The sequence below is a fragment of the Neodiprion pinetum genome, chromosome 1, assembly GCF_021155775.2.
Source record: "Neodiprion pinetum isolate iyNeoPine1 chromosome 1, iyNeoPine1.2, whole genome shotgun sequence".
In the NCBI taxonomy this organism is placed as follows: Eukaryota; Metazoa; Arthropoda; class Insecta; order Hymenoptera; family Diprionidae; genus Neodiprion; species Neodiprion pinetum.
The window spans coordinates 19,188,928-19,208,957 of record NC_060232.1 but is presented as its reverse complement, the minus strand read 5'-3'; the positions used below and the strand labels follow the sequence as shown (position 1 = coordinate 19,208,957).

General features: G+C 38.1%; 1 protein-coding gene across 2 annotated transcripts in view; it reads left to right on the top strand.

Annotated features, from left to right (window-relative positions):
- The window catches only part of LOC138190738 (two pore potassium channel protein sup-9-like), a 1,051,447-nt gene that overhangs the window by 159,928 nt on the left and 871,489 nt on the right, over positions 1 to 20,030 (top strand). For both annotated transcript variants that reach the window (XM_069134932.1, XM_069134924.1), the window contains exon 2: positions 14,038 to 14,099. The gene's annotated coding sequence lies outside the window, so the exon portion shown is untranslated. The remainder of the gene's footprint in view (positions 1 to 14,037; positions 14,100 to 20,030) is intronic.

Below are 20,030 nucleotides of genomic sequence, written 5' to 3'. Positions count from 1 at the left end.
AATCGTTTTAAAGCTAGCCTTGCCTTTTCTTTCACTGGAAGGAGGCATTTTCTCGGTACAAATATTTGTTTTTTTTTCGGAAAAATAATGACAAATGACCACCAGAATACTCGTCAACGTTAGTGCAAGTCCTGCCGATAAGGACGGATTTGGCCGCTCGTGGCGCTACTCACACTCGCGCTTAGTCTCTATAGCGATGACGGCCCCGTTCCACGTGATGCGACAGTGTTTATTTTCGAAGTGTAGCTTATACCCCTTTTGGTCGAGGGCACTTACCGACAATAAGCTTCCTTGTAAACTCGGTATATACAACACGTCTTTAATTGTCACTTTTTCATCGTCCCCCACGCACTGCACTTCACCCTCACCGACACCATACACTTTTGCTGGACTGCCATTGGCCACTTTAACTGTTTCTCGATCACTTTTCTTTAATATCTTCAAAAATTGTTCTCGGCTGAATTTTTCGACGGCATCTCAGACTCGACTATGTTAGCAGATTCTTTACTCTTTTTCCACTTAATGTATCTTCTGCAATCTTGTTTTGCATGACCTACTTTCTTACAAAAGAAACACGCTGTAGTCACCTTCGCGTTTGTTTTGTGTGTGGTTTTTAACGCAGAATCTGATTCGCCACTCAGGCTATGCAGCTTACGTCTCTTGTACTCGTCAATAATTTTTCCTTTTACGAGACTCAACGTTAGATCAACTTCCTCTCTGGTTTCGAGTGCTGTAATAAGCGTGCTACAGGAGTTAGGCAGACTGCTAAGCATCATGTCCACAACGAGATTTTCTGCGAGTTCTTCTTCGAATGCCGTTAACTTTGCCACTAAACCTAACATGGCACTGACATGCGCTTCCATGTCCTCCCCATCGGTGTATTTGAGTCCACATATTTTCCGCGAAATTTTCACTTTACTCGTTAATTTAGCTTTCTCATGGTAATTCTTGAGTGCATCCCATGCTTGCTTACTTGTGGTCGCACACTACACGTGGACGAGCTGGCCATCTTCCACGAGGAGACCTATGGTAGCGCGGACTCTACCGTTTCACGTTCTCCACTGAGCGAATTCGCGTCGCGATACTACCGTCGTTCCTCTGGTATCACGCCCGTTCCCACACCCCACAAGACTTGTTTATGCAAGTAAATTTCGAATCTGTATCTCCATGTCTGATAATTATCAGTGTTTAATTCATCTATCGACAACTTTCAACTGCCCGCCATTTTCGTACCCCAGAATCACTTTTCATACACACACGCGCGCCAGTCTTTCGTGAGCAAATAATCGCACTTTAATAAATTTCTACCCGTGTAATTTTCACTGTAACGCGACCCCTGAGCCCATAACCTGTTGGGAAGTGGGTGGGAACACAATAAGGTGATTGTTATTTGCCTGAATGAATGTGCAAATGTATAAGCTTTATTTATACAAAAATGATGGTTTTGAACGATTTTTCCGTATTGTTGGAGATACAGACATACACTGGGTGTCTCGAATCCAAGCACAGACCCTCACTCGCACCACACTCACACAAACACCCGCCGCAGGTGCGTGACGCCAAACTGGAGTGTCAAAACGTCAAAAAACGTGCACACATATCACTGTCGTTTCCAACAGTTGATCTGATCTCAAAACTCCGAGAACGATATCGAAAATCATCTGATACCATCGAAAGCCAATAACAACTGGTTAATCACAAGAAAAAACTGCTGCTAAATAAGTAACAAAGGGCTGAGTTATTTCTAATTCATTTCCAACTTTTAAACTATTTCGTTATTGTAAAAGACGATTCTATATTCTGACCCGTGCTAATTCCCTCAATCTATAAAATTTGAATTCTGATTATATGATACTTGATCAATTGTAATGATATTCCGCGGTGTATTTTACTCTGTGTGTGATTGTGGGATGAATGTATGAGCGTATAATTTTAAATGTAAATAATGGATGATCGAATTGTACATATATCTATATGATCAATGGAGGTAGAAAATTTAAATTCAATAGAATAGCTGATTAAAAGATTTCTATTGTTATATATATTCGATTTATTCAATTCAATCTCGGATGTAACTCTCGTATTCATCATCGTTCTTGTTTTTTGTATGCCTGTCCATTTTATTATGGTTACCGGCTTAAGTTCTTAACCTTCTCCTTGTATACATAACATCTCTCTCTATATCTCGTTAAAATATATTTTAAAAAAAACAAATACTTACAAATCAAAAAATGTGAATCGTAGCCTGACAGATTGTGGAATATCACTGGGATAGTACGAGAGTTTTGATGATTTAGATTACAGTCTTCATGCGTAGCACTACGGTACTTTCCTGTTGCAGGACAGTGATCGCTATGTTTCACGTCTTCGAGCGTGAAGGGTTTTTCACAAATATGACATACTGTTGTAGAATGAGATTCGTCGATTTCATTAAAATTGAGTGGTTCCATAGGTACAACAGTTTTGAAATATACTGCTGACGAATATGCCAATTTCTCTCACTCATCCGCAAACCATTAGATGCAAGTCTCTTCACGATTAATTTTGAATGTTGAAATTGAATCGTTGAATACGTAATACGGATAGTAAGCTATACTATACGGAATATGTTTTTTGCAAACTGTTCTTTTTTTCCCGATACTTTCAAGAGTAGGTTGTAGTCATCATTCAAGGTCCGCCTAGATGCAGAACGGAACGGCTTCTTTGTGTTTAAAATTTATGAATTTTAGAATCTTGTTCTCTTCTTTTGGTGAAATAACTTTTGTTTCGTTCAAATTCATGCAATCAGCTCTGTGCTCTGACAAACATCTTTCAGACTAAAACTGTTTCAGACAACTATAGGACAACCATATACAAGCACGGTGGCCAGTAATTTGAGATTTTGTTAGCCGTGAAAAATGATTTACTACATGCTTTTCATGCTTTTCTATATCGTCATTATCGTCATCATCATCATCATCATCGTCATTATCGTCAACGATTTTAGTTTCTAACACTGTAAGATGAATTACAAGCTTATCAGACCTGTTTCGGCTCAAAGAAACGGGAACAAGTTCATTATACTTTTGTTTTTCGGTACGATCTATACCGTAAACATTAATTGAAAGTTCATAAGGTTTTTCAAATTTTGGAATTTCGTCTGAAGACATTGGAAAATTCACACCATCATACCGTACCACTGAGCCGAATGAGCACAGGTGTGTTTCGTCCCGCCCTCTGCCGTTCGGCGATGATCGACCCAAGACGTAAAGTCAGTTTCTGTGCAATCCCGATCATCCAGGAAAATCCGTGACTATCTGAACCGCCTTCTGTATTTTCGATGCGGCTCTAGGTAACGGGTGCAAATGATCAACTTCTCGCATTTGTGTTTTTAACTCGTCGTTGTTGTACCTAGGTCTCTCACGAACGCACGGGCTTACGTTTCGAGAAACGAATCTCGGGGTAGGACTCATACGCCCGTAGCGGTTAGGGTGGTAGACCACGGTTGGTAGGCTGTTCACCTCCGCGATTGCTGTGCTTTTAGTCCAGGGAAGATAGGAAATAAATCGGAAATTTTTGGAGACAGCAGATATCGAGATGCGATTTTCTGCATTGTGTTCAGGAAGGTCCCAGGAAAAAAGTCTATATCGTCTGGTGGGGCCATTTTTCGAAAAATGCATTCTGGGCCAATAAATGCATTTTGCAATATCATAATTACTTGCAATATTATGAGAACGACTGGAAATTCGGAAAAATCGCTCAGAAATCGTTACTCGGGGGTTTTTGGGGATGCTGAATTCGATTCTGGCGGCGGAATTACCGGGGGCGTTCGGTGATGGTTCTGCGGAAGCGCCCGGGGGTGATTGGGGGGGGGGGGGGGGGGGGGGGGAAATTGCAGCGTCCATGAAAACAAACGAAAATCGTTACTCGGGGGGTTTTGAGGATGCTGAATTGAATTCTGGCGTTAGAATTATCCGGGGGTATAAATTATAAACATTTTAATTTAATCTTGAATCATATTACATATATTATAAACAAATTGCTTCCGGTTGCTCTATGGGAAAAGGTAATGCGAGTGAAAAATGTGAATTATGTGTGAATAAAGTGAAAAATCACAAATTATGAAAATAACACTTTATTTAAATGATAAATCGTAGGAGTTTCTATTAATATTGAATTATCCATCGCAAAGTTCAATTTTTAACATAAATACTAAACTTCTTCTTGAAACTCTTCTTCTTCCCCTTCTTCATACTCTTCCTCATCACTATCCGCGGGCTGGTTCGAAGTGTCTCTCTGATTGGAAGAATTGCCATCGCAATGCTTGCATGCAAGTGAGCACTCCAATCCACTTCTTCGGCAACCACACTTTGTGCCACAGTAAGTTTCACAGGCACAAAAAATACTGCTCAAAATTTCCTCGGGACCGGCTCCTTGGGTCATGGTGACAGGACTGAGCTCTCCATTCACCAATTCCCACACCCATTCCGACGGATCTAAGGTCTCGTCTTGACCTTGTGAAGTGTACCAAGCCTAATCTTGGAAGTAGACACGCTTGATATGCTCGGTCAACGTATTCACAGTCGGGATTATGCGTGCAGGATCGACTCTTTTTGAATTGCTGGCTTCAGCATACATTTTTGCTCGATAGCTTTGGACGAGCTCAATCGCAGGTTTATCGCTCGTGCGAAACTCTTTGGGTGCCCTGTAAAGACCTAAAGCCAACCGAAGCCCATTATCTATTAAATTATCGATAGGTACACAGTTTTGCTTGAATATTTCTGCTAATCCCTGTAAATCGTCGGATTTCTCAAAAATATCGCAGAATTTTACTTTTCCCCGATAGAAAAATGCTGACGTTATGTCACATCCCGTGAACGCATGTAGAAGTAATATGTGAGACCTGATGCATGCACTTCTGGATGCTAAGCTTTCGGAAGAATACACAACATCAGGTGCTTTGGAGTAAGGGGGCTTCAGCAAGAAGACTTCCAGATTCGGTGGAGTGCGAGCAGCAAGAATTGTTAGGACGTCAGTATCTTCTGAAACAATGATCACTTTATTGTTTGGGCTTCCAGAAGCAGTTTCAATGGCCTTGAGCACAATATCAATATCAGCATCAGCTACACTCTGCTGAGACATTAAATTAGCCGCTTTCAATTCCTCCTGGAGAAATTTAATGAGCTGTGAGTTATTTTTGCAATTCTCTGAAAATTCGTCTTGAGTTATACTTGCGCTCACCGTCATGACCTTCCAAGAATCTGGAGCCATGCGTACGGTTGCGGAATTTTTGTGCACACATCGCCGATTTCTTTCCGTCGATTTAGTGCTGATTTGGTTGTATCCATCGAAAACAACAAAAACTCTGTTCCCAAATGCTCTCTTCAAGTATCGAACATACCCGTTGCATATTTTTAACATGTTCTCACCCTTTTTTCATCTAACTTTATGTAGAAGCATGCCACCATCAATAATATACTGTGTGTCGTCACTTCTGACACTTACTGATCTTTCTTCAAAAAGTTGATACAATTTTGATTTTTCATTCTTCCTCATTCCGTTCTTGTCAAACACAGCCGGTGGGTAAGCTGTCAATTCAAATGTTAAATAAAATTCCATACTTTTCGGCTTATTGAGTGTGAGAATTCTATGAAATAATATGAGGGGATCTACGTTAGAAAACTTGTGTTGACCAACTTTAACGGTACACTTCTCAGCCCCGATGCAAGTAATTTTTTTGGTCAAAGAGAGTTTCAATTCCTTGAAGTTGCTCCCTACAATTTCCTGCATAGTCTCAAGTCCTTTTTCAAAAGCTCTATGACAGGTTACTTTGGCATTATCCCCACTTATTCCATTGGCAATATTGGTTATATTGTCCACATCTGGAAAAGGGCAGAACTGTGTAACCAATTCGTCCAGTTTCTGTAAATCTTTCTGTTCTCGGATGAGCATAGAATCGCGGGAGTCCTTATGCTGAAAGTTTTTATCCATCGTGATTTTCGTAAATTTTTCCAAGGCCATCAAGCAGTCACTCGTGGCGGTACTCCCCATGAGCCACTGATAAGCAACACTAGGCGTCACTCCTCTCTAAAACAACCCTCCCTTCAATTTACTTCTTTTCATTAGTGTCTGTTCGATAGTCTGGTCTGTAAAAATTCCGAAAAATAATTTTTTGGTTCGTCGACACGTTCAGTACCCCTGTTTGGTCAATATTTTATACTCATCCGGATCTATACATTTTGGCAAATCCTTACAATCTTGGATATAAATTTGGCCCGATTTGGCATAATTGAAGTGGCCCCGTTGTGTGGATGAAGGAAATCATTTTTTCCAAGGTACTGACATGCAAATCCCAGTCTCCACTTTTTTCGGTAAATATAAAATCTTTAACAAGCAATATCATCCGACAATAGGTTATCCACAATTTAAAAGTACTATTATTATTTTCAATTTTTTCAAAAATATCCTCAATTGCGTTGACTGAGTTTTTGAATTCGTCAGATTTCACTAAATCTTCCATGCTTCCTGGCATTTCATAAAATTCACTTCCCAGGTCTTCAAGTGTCGATTTGAAATGATCATTGACCTTGGCAACATCGAATATTTTTTGACAATTGCAGTTAACGTCAGAGTATGACACCGTATTGCCCGAGAGTTTCATTTCGTTTATTTTCTTGACAATAGTATCTCCATAGATTGAACAGAGAGCTTCATGGAGTCCTGTATTTCTCATAACTACACCTATGCAACCCAAGAACGATAAGAGAGTATGAAACCCGCCAAGTCTGATAAAGATGAGAATATCATTTGAAATAAGCTTCGCTGCCACAATATCGCGGGCTTTCCAGTATAACTGTTGATCGAAGATTAGAATACAAGTTTTCATTTCATGTTTTTCAGCTTGAGCGACACTTTCCATAAGTCGTAAATAAGGTGTCATAATCATTAGGTTTGGCATTGATAAACCGCAAAAATTGGATTAATGAAACTTCATAATCTTCTTCGGCAGTTAACCTCTATAAAACCGTTCCACCCCAGGGGCATCTCTGGGTCCAAATATTTTTGTAAAATCCAGAATGCTGCGATTTTTGTGGCCTCTGTAAATTTTAAATGTACATCAAGATTTTCAGGTTGTATCTAAATGTTTACCAATCCATCAGCTGGTTTTAATGTATACGGAAGTATTTTTATATTATCAAGCATTTCCATTTCTTTGGCGGAAATATTTTTCGGTCTTGGTATGGGGTTTCGAGGTAGTACACTTGATGAAGGTGTAATTATTGCAATTTCATCAGCAACGTGAAAATGGCCTCCAAGTATAGTTTTAATTTTGTGAAACGTATATAATTTTTGAACTACTGGTAAATTCGAAAAATTAACGACGGAGCCAGGAATCGAACCTGGTATCTAGCGATGCTTTACCGGAGCCTGACTCCACTAGACCACCTAGCCGCCCTGACTCTGATGTCGTTAATTCCTCTCATTACCAGTAAGTTCGAATTTGTTTTCTTGTGCTGTGATAGTATGAGAGGAATTAACGACATCAGAGTCAGGGCGGCTAGGTGGTCTAGTGGAGTAAGGCTCCGGTAAAGCATCGCTAGATACCAGGTTCGATTCCTGGCTCCGTCGTTAATTTTTCGAATTTACCAGTAGTTCAAAAATTATATACGTTTCACAAAATGAAAATTACCTCGTGATTAATATTAATGTTGATGATGCATATCCGCATTTCAATATTAGACGGTCATTGACTGTCTTACGAGCTTCGCACCAAGAAGCGTAAGATACCAAAATGTAAACACTTACAGACATTCTTACAAATGTGCTCGAAGAGGAAGAACACTTTCTATATTCACATATACTATCACAGCACAAGAAAACAAATTTGAACTTACTGGTAATGAGAGGAATTAACGACATCAGAGTCAGGGCGGCTAGGTGGTCTAGTGGAGTAAGGCTCCGGTAAAGCATCGCTAGATACCAGGTTCGATTCCTGGCTCCGTCGTTAATTTTTCGAATTTACCAGTAGTTCAAAAATTATATACGTTTCACAAAATGAAAATTACCTCGTGATTAATATTAATGTTGATGATGCATATCCGCATTTCAATATTAGACGGTCATTGACTGTCTTACGAGCTTCGCACCAAGAAGCGTAAGATACCAAAATGTAAACACTTACAGACATTCTTACAAATGTGCTCGAAGAGGAAGAACACTTTCTATATTCACATATACTATCACAGCACAAGAAAACAAATTTGAACTCACTGGTAATGAGAGGAATTAACGACATCAGAGTCAGGGCGGCTAGGTGGTCTAGTGGAGTAAGGCTCCGGTAAAGCATCGCTAGATACCAGGTTCGATTCCTGGCTCCGTCGTTAATTTTTCGAATTTACCAGTAGTTCAAAAATTATATACGTTTCACAAAATGAAAATTACCTCGTGATTAATATTAATGTTGATGATGCATATCCGCATTTCAATATTAGACGGTCATTGACTGTCTTACGAGCTTCGCACCAAGAAGCGTAAGATACCAAAATGTAAACACTTACAGACATTCTTACAAATGTGCTCGAAGAGGAAGAACACTTTCTATATTCACATATACTATCACAGCACAAGAAAACAAATTTGAACTTACTGGTAATGAGAGGAATTAACGACATCAGAGTCAGGGCGGCTAGGTGGTCTAGTGGAGTAAGGCTCCGGTAAAGCATCGCTAGATACCAGGTTCGATTCCTGGCTCCGTCGTTAATTTTTCGAATTTACCAGTAGTTCAAAAATTATATACGTTTCACAAAATGAAAATTACCTCGTGATTAATATTAATGTTGATGATGCATATCCGCATTTCAATATTAGACGGTCATTGACTGTCTTACGAGCTTCGCACCAAGAAGCGTAAGATACCAAAATGTAAACACTTACAGACATTCTTACAAATGTGCTCGAAGAGGAAGAACACTTTCTATATTCACATATACTATCACAGCACAAGAAAACAAATTTGAACTTACTGGTAATGAGAGGAATTAACGACATCAGAGTCAGGGCGGCTAGGTGGTCTAGTGGAGTAAGGCTCCGGTAAAGCATCGCTAGATACCAGGTTCGATTCCTGGCTCCGTCGTTAATTTTTCGAATTTACCAGTAGTTCAAAAATTATATACGTTTCACAAAATGAAAATTACCTCGTGATTAATATTAATGTTGATGATGCATATCCGCATTTCAATATTAGACGGTCATTGACTGTCTTACGAGCTTCGCACCAAGAAGCGTAAGATACCAAAATGTAAACACTTACAGACATTCTTACAAATGTGCTCGAAGAGGAAGAACACTTTCTATATTCACATATACTATCACAGCACAAGAAAACAAATTTGAACTTACTGGTAATGAGAGGAATTAACGACATCAGAGTCAGGGCGGCTAGGTGGTCTAGTGGAGTAAGGCTCCGGTAAAGCATCGCTAGATACCAGGTTCGATTCCTGGCTCCGTCGTTAATTTTTCGAATTTACCAGTAGTTCAAAAATTATATACGTTTCACAAAATGAAAATTACCTCGTGATTAATATTAATGTTGATGATGCATATCCGCATTTCAATATTAGACGGTCATTGACTGTCTTACGAGCTTCGCACCAAGAAGCGTAAGATACCAAAATGTAAACACTTACAGACATTCTTACAAATGTGCTCGAAGAGGAAGAACACTTTCTATATTCACATATAGTTTTAATGTTGCTGTCACAATTGTCCCACACGAGTTGGATGAACGTCCCTGGCTTTAAAGAAATTTCCATATACTTGGCCGCGGACATTTCATACGTTTTGGTCTCTTTGTATGATGCAGTCAAACCACATGAATGGAGCATCTCGATTATGTTTTTCGTACCAAATTCTCGGTGAAGGGCTACAGCTAATGATAACATGAGTGGAGACAAATAATATCTTGAACAGATCGCAGACATGACAACATGAGCCACCGATGCAATAATTTGCTCATCATTCTTCCTTCTTTCTTGCTTCCCGTGAGTATTTAAAATTAGAGATGTTACGTCCGTGAGTAGAGTTCACTCCTGAGCAGTAGGAGTAAACTGGTTGGCTTCGCTTTTACCTTCCAGGTCAACCGGAAATCAGGATGAGGGTTGAATAAACTGGAGTATGTTTAATAAATCGATTATATGTTTATTGCGTAGAAGTTGAGATACCGGTAGGAATGAATTGTGCTGTGCGAAAGATATATAAGAAGTCCAGATGTGGAGTTGTCGAGAGTTAGAATAGGAGTGTAGCTCGAGACTTGAAACGTACGGATGCAGAAAAGGTGTGAAGATGCTAAAGGTAGGGAATAGAATTTGATGAGTAAGCGCGATAGTGAATAGCGTGAGACTACGTAGAGATAAGAGGACAGGACAGAGACCATGAGATTCATGTAAGAACTGTGGGAGAGTTAGCGAGTAGGAAAAATAGAGAGAAGTGGTATGCTGGACGTAACAGAGAATTTAAAAACAATTTGAGTTTTGGCGGTACTTTTTCATACAAATTGTCTAGCATCGTGTCGCCTTGTGGATACCGAGTAAAATCGCACTCTTCTTGACGAACTTCCTTGATAATGGCTGCAGCAGCTTTTTTTAAATCCTCTGTATGGGGATCTTCATCTAGGTTTTTTCTTTGCCAGCTTTCATTCAAAGTATCGTACAATCCTTTCGAGGAAACACAAATAAGTGTAGAAGATTTTTGCTTTCCAATTACTACCAGGTTCTGATCCCCGTAATAGGTCTTCAACCGATCCAAAATTGTGCGTTCAGAGGGCTTATAAATGTCATCTGGTAGCTGTTGTACTAATTATTTTAAAGTAAATTGAGTTTGTTCGTGGTCATCGATATACTTTATAATCAAATCAAACGCCTGGTCTATGTTGGCTGTGAGGTCTACTGTATGATGAGGATGGTTTACAGGGATACAAATTTCATTGTAACAGTTTTTGTGGTACACAGCACCTATAGTCTCGAAATTTGGTACATTTTCAATTCGCTGGAGAGTCTCTTGTTTTTTAACCTCATCGTATTGACAATCAGGGTAGACTAGAGCTTCAACAATCGACTCCTTCACATTATGACTCTTCACTTATCTCCATTTGTGCCTACGGCTTTTTTTCATAGGAATCGCATTGGTGCAAGTAAAACATTTTTTTGTCCACTGGAACCCATCATCATTGCTCTCTTCCTCTACACTTATATTTTTAGAAGACCCCTCTCCTGCATCTTTTTCCGAGATTTTTTGTTTTTGGGCGGCATTTTTATAAATTGGATGAGTGTACTTTTTATAACAGGTTTTATGTACATTTATTACCCTTACATCTGAGATAATATCATGGAAATCATCGTCCATACGGTCTTGGGATGTGTTGATTAACGTCCGGATTCCAGTCGCTTTTAGTTCTATCAGGGGGCTGCCAAGGCTGGAGAAGACAGGCCGACTCTCTACATAGCGGCAAATGTAGCAAAATCTTTCTTCTCCCAAGTCTTCCATCTAAAAAACACAAATCCGTCAATATTCCAGGGAATCAAAACTTGTTATGAATAATGTATATGGTCAACAACGCCAAAAAGGGGATTTCCAAGTTACTTTCCATGACTTTGAACTTTCTCATAATGTTCGTTCCGAGAAAACCTTGAAAACAGATAATAATACTCTCCCTTCTATATGGCCACGTACCAATCATATGCTGAAAATGCTTCGCATAAAATATCCCATAAAAGATACATACCTCTTCACTATCACGGCTTCTGCTATTTCCAGAAACATCCATCGTAAGGTCAAGCCAATATTCGATTACGTTCAAAAATGAATCCTCGAACACCTGAACTATCAACGGTTAAATATTAAATCAACTGAGTGACAAAAATATTATCGAAATTCTGAACTATCACCAAACGATGACTTACAAAAGTGCGGGATAGAGTTCAAACACCAAAAAAAAAGGTCCAAAATCCAAAAAACTTGATTACTTCAGCACTGTACTTACGTATTTCAAAAAAACAACGTGGTCTCAAACGACTGATGTAATACTGATGCCACACAGATGCCGATTGCGCACGGTAACTAATCCTATACAGTAATACCCCAGACTTACGCGATAGGTAGGATCGAGCGCTATCCGTGTAAGTTGAATTCGCGTAAGTCGGAGTATAATTTTGCATATAAAGACATGCAAAGTATGTTTAATTGGGATCGGAGACTAAATAAAACAATAATATAGGAAATAAATGTGTAACTAATTGTAGATAATATGACAAATTATATTATTATAAACTGTATAAACACAATCCGAATTCAATCAATTGTAAGCTCCTGATTGTGCGAATCCAGCAATTCTTGAACGTCATCACTATCCACTTCAAAATTTATTTGTCTACCAAGTTCGTCAACGTCTTTTATCACATTACCAATTTCATCAGGCCCTGGCACTGATTCCGCCTGAGTCTCAGTTGAGAAAAAAAATGGACAGAGTTTTTTCCAGACGCTTTCAAAGTTTTTTGTGAAATTTCTGTTCAAATTTGACTTTGACTGCGCGGCGTTCACACAAAACACGAATGGGAAAATTAAAAAATCGTGTAACTCCGAATTCGCGTATGTCAAGGTAGCGTAAGTCGAGGTATTACCGTATTTTTTCTCTCCAGTCGATACAGAAAATTTCTGTTCACGCCGGTACCCGCGGTAACGATACTGTACTCTCTTGATAGTTTTGGCGCCTTTTTCGAATCCAGTTTTCAGGCAGGAAAGATTTCCGAACCAATTTTTTTTATAATATGTGTAATATGATACAATATTGAATTAAAATTATTATAATTTATACCCCTGGATAGTTTTGATGCCAGAATTGAATTCAGCATCCCCAAAAACCCCCGAGCAACGATTTTCATTTGTTTTCATGGACGCTGTAATTTTCCCCCCAATCACCCTCCGGGCGCCCCCGCAGAGCCACCCCTGAACGCCCCCGGATAATTCTAACGCCAGAATTGCATTCAGCATCCCCAAAAACCCCCGAGTAACGATTTCCGAGCGATTTTTCCGAGATTCCAGTCGTTCTCATAATATTGCAAAATGCATTTATTGGCCCAGAATGCATTTTTTGAAAAATGGCCCCACCAGACGATATAGACTTTTTTTCTGGGACCTTCCTGAACACAATGCAGAAAACCGCATCTCGATACTTGCTGTCTCCAAAAACTTCTTTATTCCGGCTGATTTTCATCTAAATGCTCTGGACTGTTTCGGGAAAAATGTGTAGCCGCATAACACCTGACGATAAGAGGGGCTATCGCAGGTCTCACTTGCGAAGTCGAACTCGTTCGGTATCTGCTCTAGTCGGCGCTAGAGCCGCAAGTGTCCGCTTGCTTCTACGCCACTCGAGTGCCCTAGCTCGGCACGCACACTCGCTCCCGCGCAAGCGCAGCACAGGCTCGCAATCCGTTACCTCCAGATGCTAGTACAATGCAGCACTGCTTTGCTGGCAAAGACGCCCAATCGCGTTACCTCACGCCTGGCTCGCTTGTGATGTGGATGTACGGTCTTTCAGCCGTCTCTTCCTCAGAAAGATGCCGAGACCGCACCACCAACTCGTAGACTTACTTCTCGTAGGCTCGCTCTTACGGACTCTTGGTCACCTTGGTATTTCCAAGCCACTTGTCTGCATTACGGAGCTCACGGGTCTCTGACGATGAGAGCCGTGCAAGACATCTCGTCCTACTCTCTCGTCCCCGTTTCTCCACTACCTTACGCATGCAATTTATCTGCTGAAACTCTTGCGACATGAAGGGGATTCATTAGGTGTTGTCGGTTGGCGACACAGTCTGTCAAGCCATTATTTTGATATTTTATCTCATACATTTTTTATGAATCGTAAAAGAATAAAATTTTCGATGAAAATAGTTCATCAACCTTCAAAATGTCATCAAATGCTTGTTTCTTATTGAAATTAAAAAATTTGGCACCAAAAACTATAAAGAAATCATTATTGTACAAAAACTTTTTTGAATTTTCCAGATCCATCAACTTATACTGACGTGATCATGCAGCCCGTGAAGCGCAACTAGTCCAAGAGACAGGTACTTTTTTCTGCAATCTTCTACATCATTGATTTTTTTGTTGGAAAATATTCGGGGGTGTTCCCTAACTGTAAATTCAAGTTAGCGGGATGGGGGCGGTTGCGCCTCAGCCGCCATTTTTGGAAACACGTTTTATCAAATATCTCGTGTACTATGCATCGTACGACAAAACCAGTAGCGATCGTTTTCGTAGATGACAAGATCCCCTGAAACTTTTGTTGAGAACTTTTTTCTGTATAGTGCATAGGTTTTTATTCATACCGCACCAAACTGTTTTGTTTTATAAATAATTTTATGAAACAAAAATTCATATAAAGATAAGTGGAAATTTTATGCTCTGCAAATTTCCTCATCGCCATTTTTACTGTTTCATCAACCGTTTGAAACAAAACTATGTATACAGCAATAACCATTTTGGAAAAAGTTTGCCGCGCTATATATAAAAATCTATATCAAATCAAATGTAGAGGTCAAATTAACTATCGAAATCTATGTGTACGTATATACCTGTTTATTTAAGGAAAGTAATAATATAAAAGGACTGACATAACCAGAATTTTGCATGGTAATAATTCTATTTCTCATGTTCGATGTAAGCGTAACGATAAACGAATGTCAAGAGTGGTTTTCAATATTCAAAATTAGTATAAACACTAACATAATTACTGGCTTCTATGAAAGTCTAGAATTAAAAAAAATAAAATAAAAAACAACGGAAGGTATTCATGAACTACATGAAAACACAATAATCAGTATAACATACGATACGTCATAATTATATTATTATTCACGTAAACGCCGTAAAGATACACCATTCGGGTAATTGTACAGCTTATTTTAGCGTCAAATGGGTTGAGATCGACTTTTCGATTTTATGCACACTAGATCAAAATTACCATTTTACGCAATCGAATTTACGCACAAAAAGAATTTTTTCTCACCTTTGAACGAGCAATAAGTAATCTGTAATCAATGTTTTGTGTTATTTTTCACAATACAGTCCATAAAATACAACCATACACACATTAATTTTTACCAGCACTGGAGGTATGTATCTCCTTAATCCTAGAAGGAGCATGCAGGGTCCACATGGACTCCATTCGCATTTTAACCCTATAATTCACGCTAAAACGCTCGACATCTCACATTGTTTGTGCAGCTTGTTATTTATTAAACTACTTTCTTGGTAACAACTTCCGAGTTTTTTTGTTCCAACTGGTGCCTGAAATATTTTTAAATCTAAAAAAATATATAATTCATCTGTTTATCAATTGAAAAATAGTATCTGTAAAACAAATGGTCGAAAGCCGTATTTTTCCACGGAGAAAAGCATTTTCTGCTAATTAACTGTTAAAATCCGAATGCCAGTACTTCCACAAACTTATTACTCACCAAAAAATTTTACTTCTTGATGTTTTTGTTTGTCCGCCATAGTAGATCCTCCGATTTGAATTTTCGCATTTCGAGTTCAGATTCGCAAAAACCAAGTAACATAAAGTTCTATAAAAATTGAATAACTCTTTGAATTTACGTCTGCCGTACTAGATCCACCATTTTGAATATTCAGATTCGAGTTCAGATTCGTAATCAGCGCCCCAAAAGCCCGTGCATACCAAATATCAAATGAATCGCATGTAAAGAAAAATCTAATAGGTCACTTGGGATGAATTTCACTCTAAACATTTTTAAAACTTCTCGTAGTGTCCCTCGGTCGTGGCAATGAGCCACTCGGCACTATTCTTCGTGCGGTATGAAGATCTTTTTTCCGATATTTTTGGCACTTTCTTCAACTTTGCCGATGTTTTACAATATTTAAACAATCAATTTTGCTTGAGAAAACTGAAAAAACTTTTTCTACGATCCTTAAATAATACCTTTTTTTTTATAGATTATTAGAACTCATTTTTGAATAAAATATCACGTTTGGGATAAATTTCACCCCGTGTGACCATTATGTGATCCTACTTAGATGTGACCCAGCGTTAAGTACACTGCTGAAATCGTAGGCGGTGTTATTGGGTCTGGACTCCCTCCATAATTCAATTAAGAGTCGTTGTTCTGCTTTCGACTTTAGTTAGCATCTTATTGTTAGACTTTCCGTCAAATGTTGGGAATACCTATTTTCGCAATGTTGATTAATTTCTCAACCTTATCGTGAAATTATGTGTAGAGGTTTTCGGTGTCGAAGATCAACAAAGTCAAAAATAAATTTGACGGTTCTGTCGTGAGAGGGCCGCTGCTTAGAAAACTGAAATATATTAATTGAATACGGTGACATATAAGTTATGACTAAATATTCTTCAGCAAGAAAAAAAATTTTTTAAAAAATCGTAAAAGAAGACTTACGTTTAATTACTTGATAAACCTCACAATGGGGTGAAGTTTTCTGAACGCAAGGTAACAACTGAACTGCAGCATCGATAGAATTTAAAATGAGTTTCCATAGTCGAGCTAATATCCATTAACAACGATTAGGATCCAAAGTGGCTGCCCGGTCGTCATTTAAATAACGAAACGGTATTGTTAATCTTCACATCATAATTCAACGTAATCGATCATTATTCAAATTTTAAATGCTTACCACCAATGTAGGATTTCTTACTTCCGGGCGAAGAAGGTAAATTGGTAGTATTTTGTATTGGGAAAACTATAAATGATATTGGATTGATTCTTTTAGGTTATAGGAAGGCAGGTGATTTTTTTATTCTCATCATTTTAGTTAGATTTTCTATTGTTGATGAAAATATTATAAATAAATAGTTAAATTATAAAAGTTCACGTATCTCCAAGAGAAATCTATAATGAATCGTAACATGCCTTTTAGACGAAAAAAAGAAATGCATACTAAAATTATGTCATAAAAAATTATTCAGAACTGCATACAGATTCCAGTGCCGATGTTTTTGAGGTCGCGGAATCTGAATTGGAGAGCAGACTTGAGGATTAATAATAGCAGATCCAACATAGTGGATAAGAATTCAAAGAGTGACTTGCATGATTTGTATGACACCCGATTTCACTAGAGAGGATCTTTGTGGCTATTAGGAATTCGGTAATATGAACTTTGGAAAAGTATGCTTCAAGTCTTGTAATATTTGTTTTACTTAAAAAAAATTGTATTTTTTTGAAAACTTACATGAAGGAATAAGATTTCTGTAGACTTCGTTGAAAACTTAGTAGAAATGAATGAGCAATAAAGGCACGTTAGTGATATAATTATTTCATAACAATGTAGGAAATGTATGATCAATCATCTGCATCATGCAAAGTAAACTGATAAAGTCGAATGAAGATTTGTCGTATTTCACTCATTCATAATATTTTTTTGTACCATTGAAGTTCAATCCCAGTAGAATTTTTTTCATATTGGATGTGTACATTAGCCATACCATTATGGTTTTCACTATATGGTGCATTACATCACTTGATGCATGACGTATGCTTTCACTGCGTTTCATAATTTTCTAACTTACCGTCTACGAAAGTTTTTTTAATTGACACGAAACTAAAATTCACTTTTGGAAGGGTCTTTAAGCGATAAATTCCTGCCTTCAAAGGGTTGAGCACTGGAACTTAATTTTTGTATCATGATATTGGTATGTCGTTATCTTTCCTTTAAGTTAGCACAGCTGCTTATCGAATATCTGTTTATGACGCCATATTTCACAGTACGGGCAGCAAGTTTTTCTTCTAATTAAAACTCGTAATTTATTACCACATTTTTCATCACCTGTCAGTAATGTAATTACAACTCTTGTGATTATGTGGAATGAAGGAGGAGCTGATATTTTCACTGAAGATTGATACCGTCATGAGCGATATAGAACCTAAGGACGACCTCAGTAATCACTGTGTCGTTCCTTCTACCCTAGCGAGAGGATAATTTATGATGCGTGAAAGTTGTCAAAACTTTTACCAGCTCGGATGTAATAATTTAATTCCATAAAATCCCGATAATTTTGGCAACTGGGAGAGAAATGAGTACGCAGTAACGCCATTGAAAATGCGATCAGATCACAGACTCTTTGGGGGCACAGAGCTTTCATTCACAAGTTTTCCTTGGGATGTTCCTGTTGTTTACAAAGGACCCATGAATTTGTGGCAGCACTGGGTGTTTGATTACCACCATATTGCCACGTGTATTTGAATGATAAATCCATGCCGAAACTCTGCCAGCTATAAGGTAGGCGTTGAAAACCAACATCCAAACTCCGTTTAATTTCAACACCTTCGGTATTGTTCTTGTATGATATATGTATTGTAATATACAATTTAGTTTATTCTTGACAAGGTTTCATCATGGCCGACAGAAAGATGATTTTTAACTGTAAAATAAAGGGAGCGTGAGTAATCGAGAAAAAGATAAATATCGAAAGACGAGTGAATCCAGCCAAGTTAGATTTATCCGCGTTATGCACGGGTCAATGTAATTGTTGAATTTGACTCTAGATGTATAACCTCTCGTTATAACAGCCACATTTATTTCGACTCAACCGATTTTCAGTCTTACTTTTTCAACCCAAATGCGTCATATTTTAGGGCAAAAACTACAGTCTGCATTTATCCACCTCCTTGAATGTCAATTCAAACAGATGCGTCAGTGGTTTGAAATACAGCTGAAGTACGATTACGTGGTTTCCAATTCATAGTTGAAATTCCTTTTTTCTATTCTATTGTTCGCATAGTCGAGTCAGCATGAAGTATGTAATCAGATGCGAATAAAAAGTTTACGTAATTATAGCCATAACTCTAATTCAAGTCGTTATCAATCGACTTATGCATCTGAAAATCATTGGTAATTACAGTTTTGCCATGAATTTCGCGTGTCTAATCTTTTTCCTATTATTTTATTTTCCATAAACTTCTTGTGAAACAAACTTAGGTGTGCCAAACATACCTATGCTCTTTCTAGAAATATAGGATCATAGGTCAAGAGTCAGAGCAAAGTTCATAATGCAACCTCCTACAGAATTGATTTCTTTGTTAAAAAATGTGAGGGGTGTTCCCTGAATGTAATTTCAAATTTGCGGGAAGAAGGGGGGAGCGGGTAGTTGATCTTCAGCCGCCATATTAGAAAACAAGTTTTAACAAAAATCTCCTGGCCGTGAATCGTACGACAAATGCGGTATATACCTTTTTTGTAGATAATTAAATTCTCTACAACTTTCATTCAAAACTTTTTTCTCCATAGTGCATAGGTTTTTATTTATAGCGCACTAAACTTCTTCATTTTCATGAAAAATTTTGTGGAAAAAAATGTAAACAAAACTTGTTGAAAATTTTATGTTTTACAAATTTCATCATTGCCATTTTTACTGTTTCATCAACTGTTGGCTATATGTTTGACAATAACCATTTTGAGAAAAGTTTGCCGCACTATGTATCAAAATGTATGCATTATACAGAAAAAAGTTCTGTATAAAAGTTGCACAGAATTTTATTACTTACAAAAAAGGTATGCACCGCATTTTCCGTATCATGCATGGTTTTCCAAGATGGCAGCTGCAGCTCAACCCCCCTCCCCTCCCCTTACATTACCGATTTGAATTTACATTCTGGAGACACCCTTCAGCATTGTTTTACCAGAAAATCAATTCTGTAGAAGATTGCAGAAAAAAATCCCTGACTCTTGGCCTATCACCTTTGTAAATGTTTGGACAGTTTGTTTACTGCCATTTGAATGAATATACGCGACGTTTTCCAAGTGGAAACGTGAAAGATGAATTCATTATATTCAGTAATTGCACATGTTCCGTTTGACGCAAACGATTTCGTTTTATTTGTTAGTTTACAACACTCTTTTTTTAGAACAGGCGTATAATTCGGTATCGAAAGCGTACGGTTTAAATGTGTAGTAAATAGATTACTTGACCGTTGGCCCATTGCGAAAGGCTATCAAAATCGTAAATTACTTCATTTCACATTTATTGA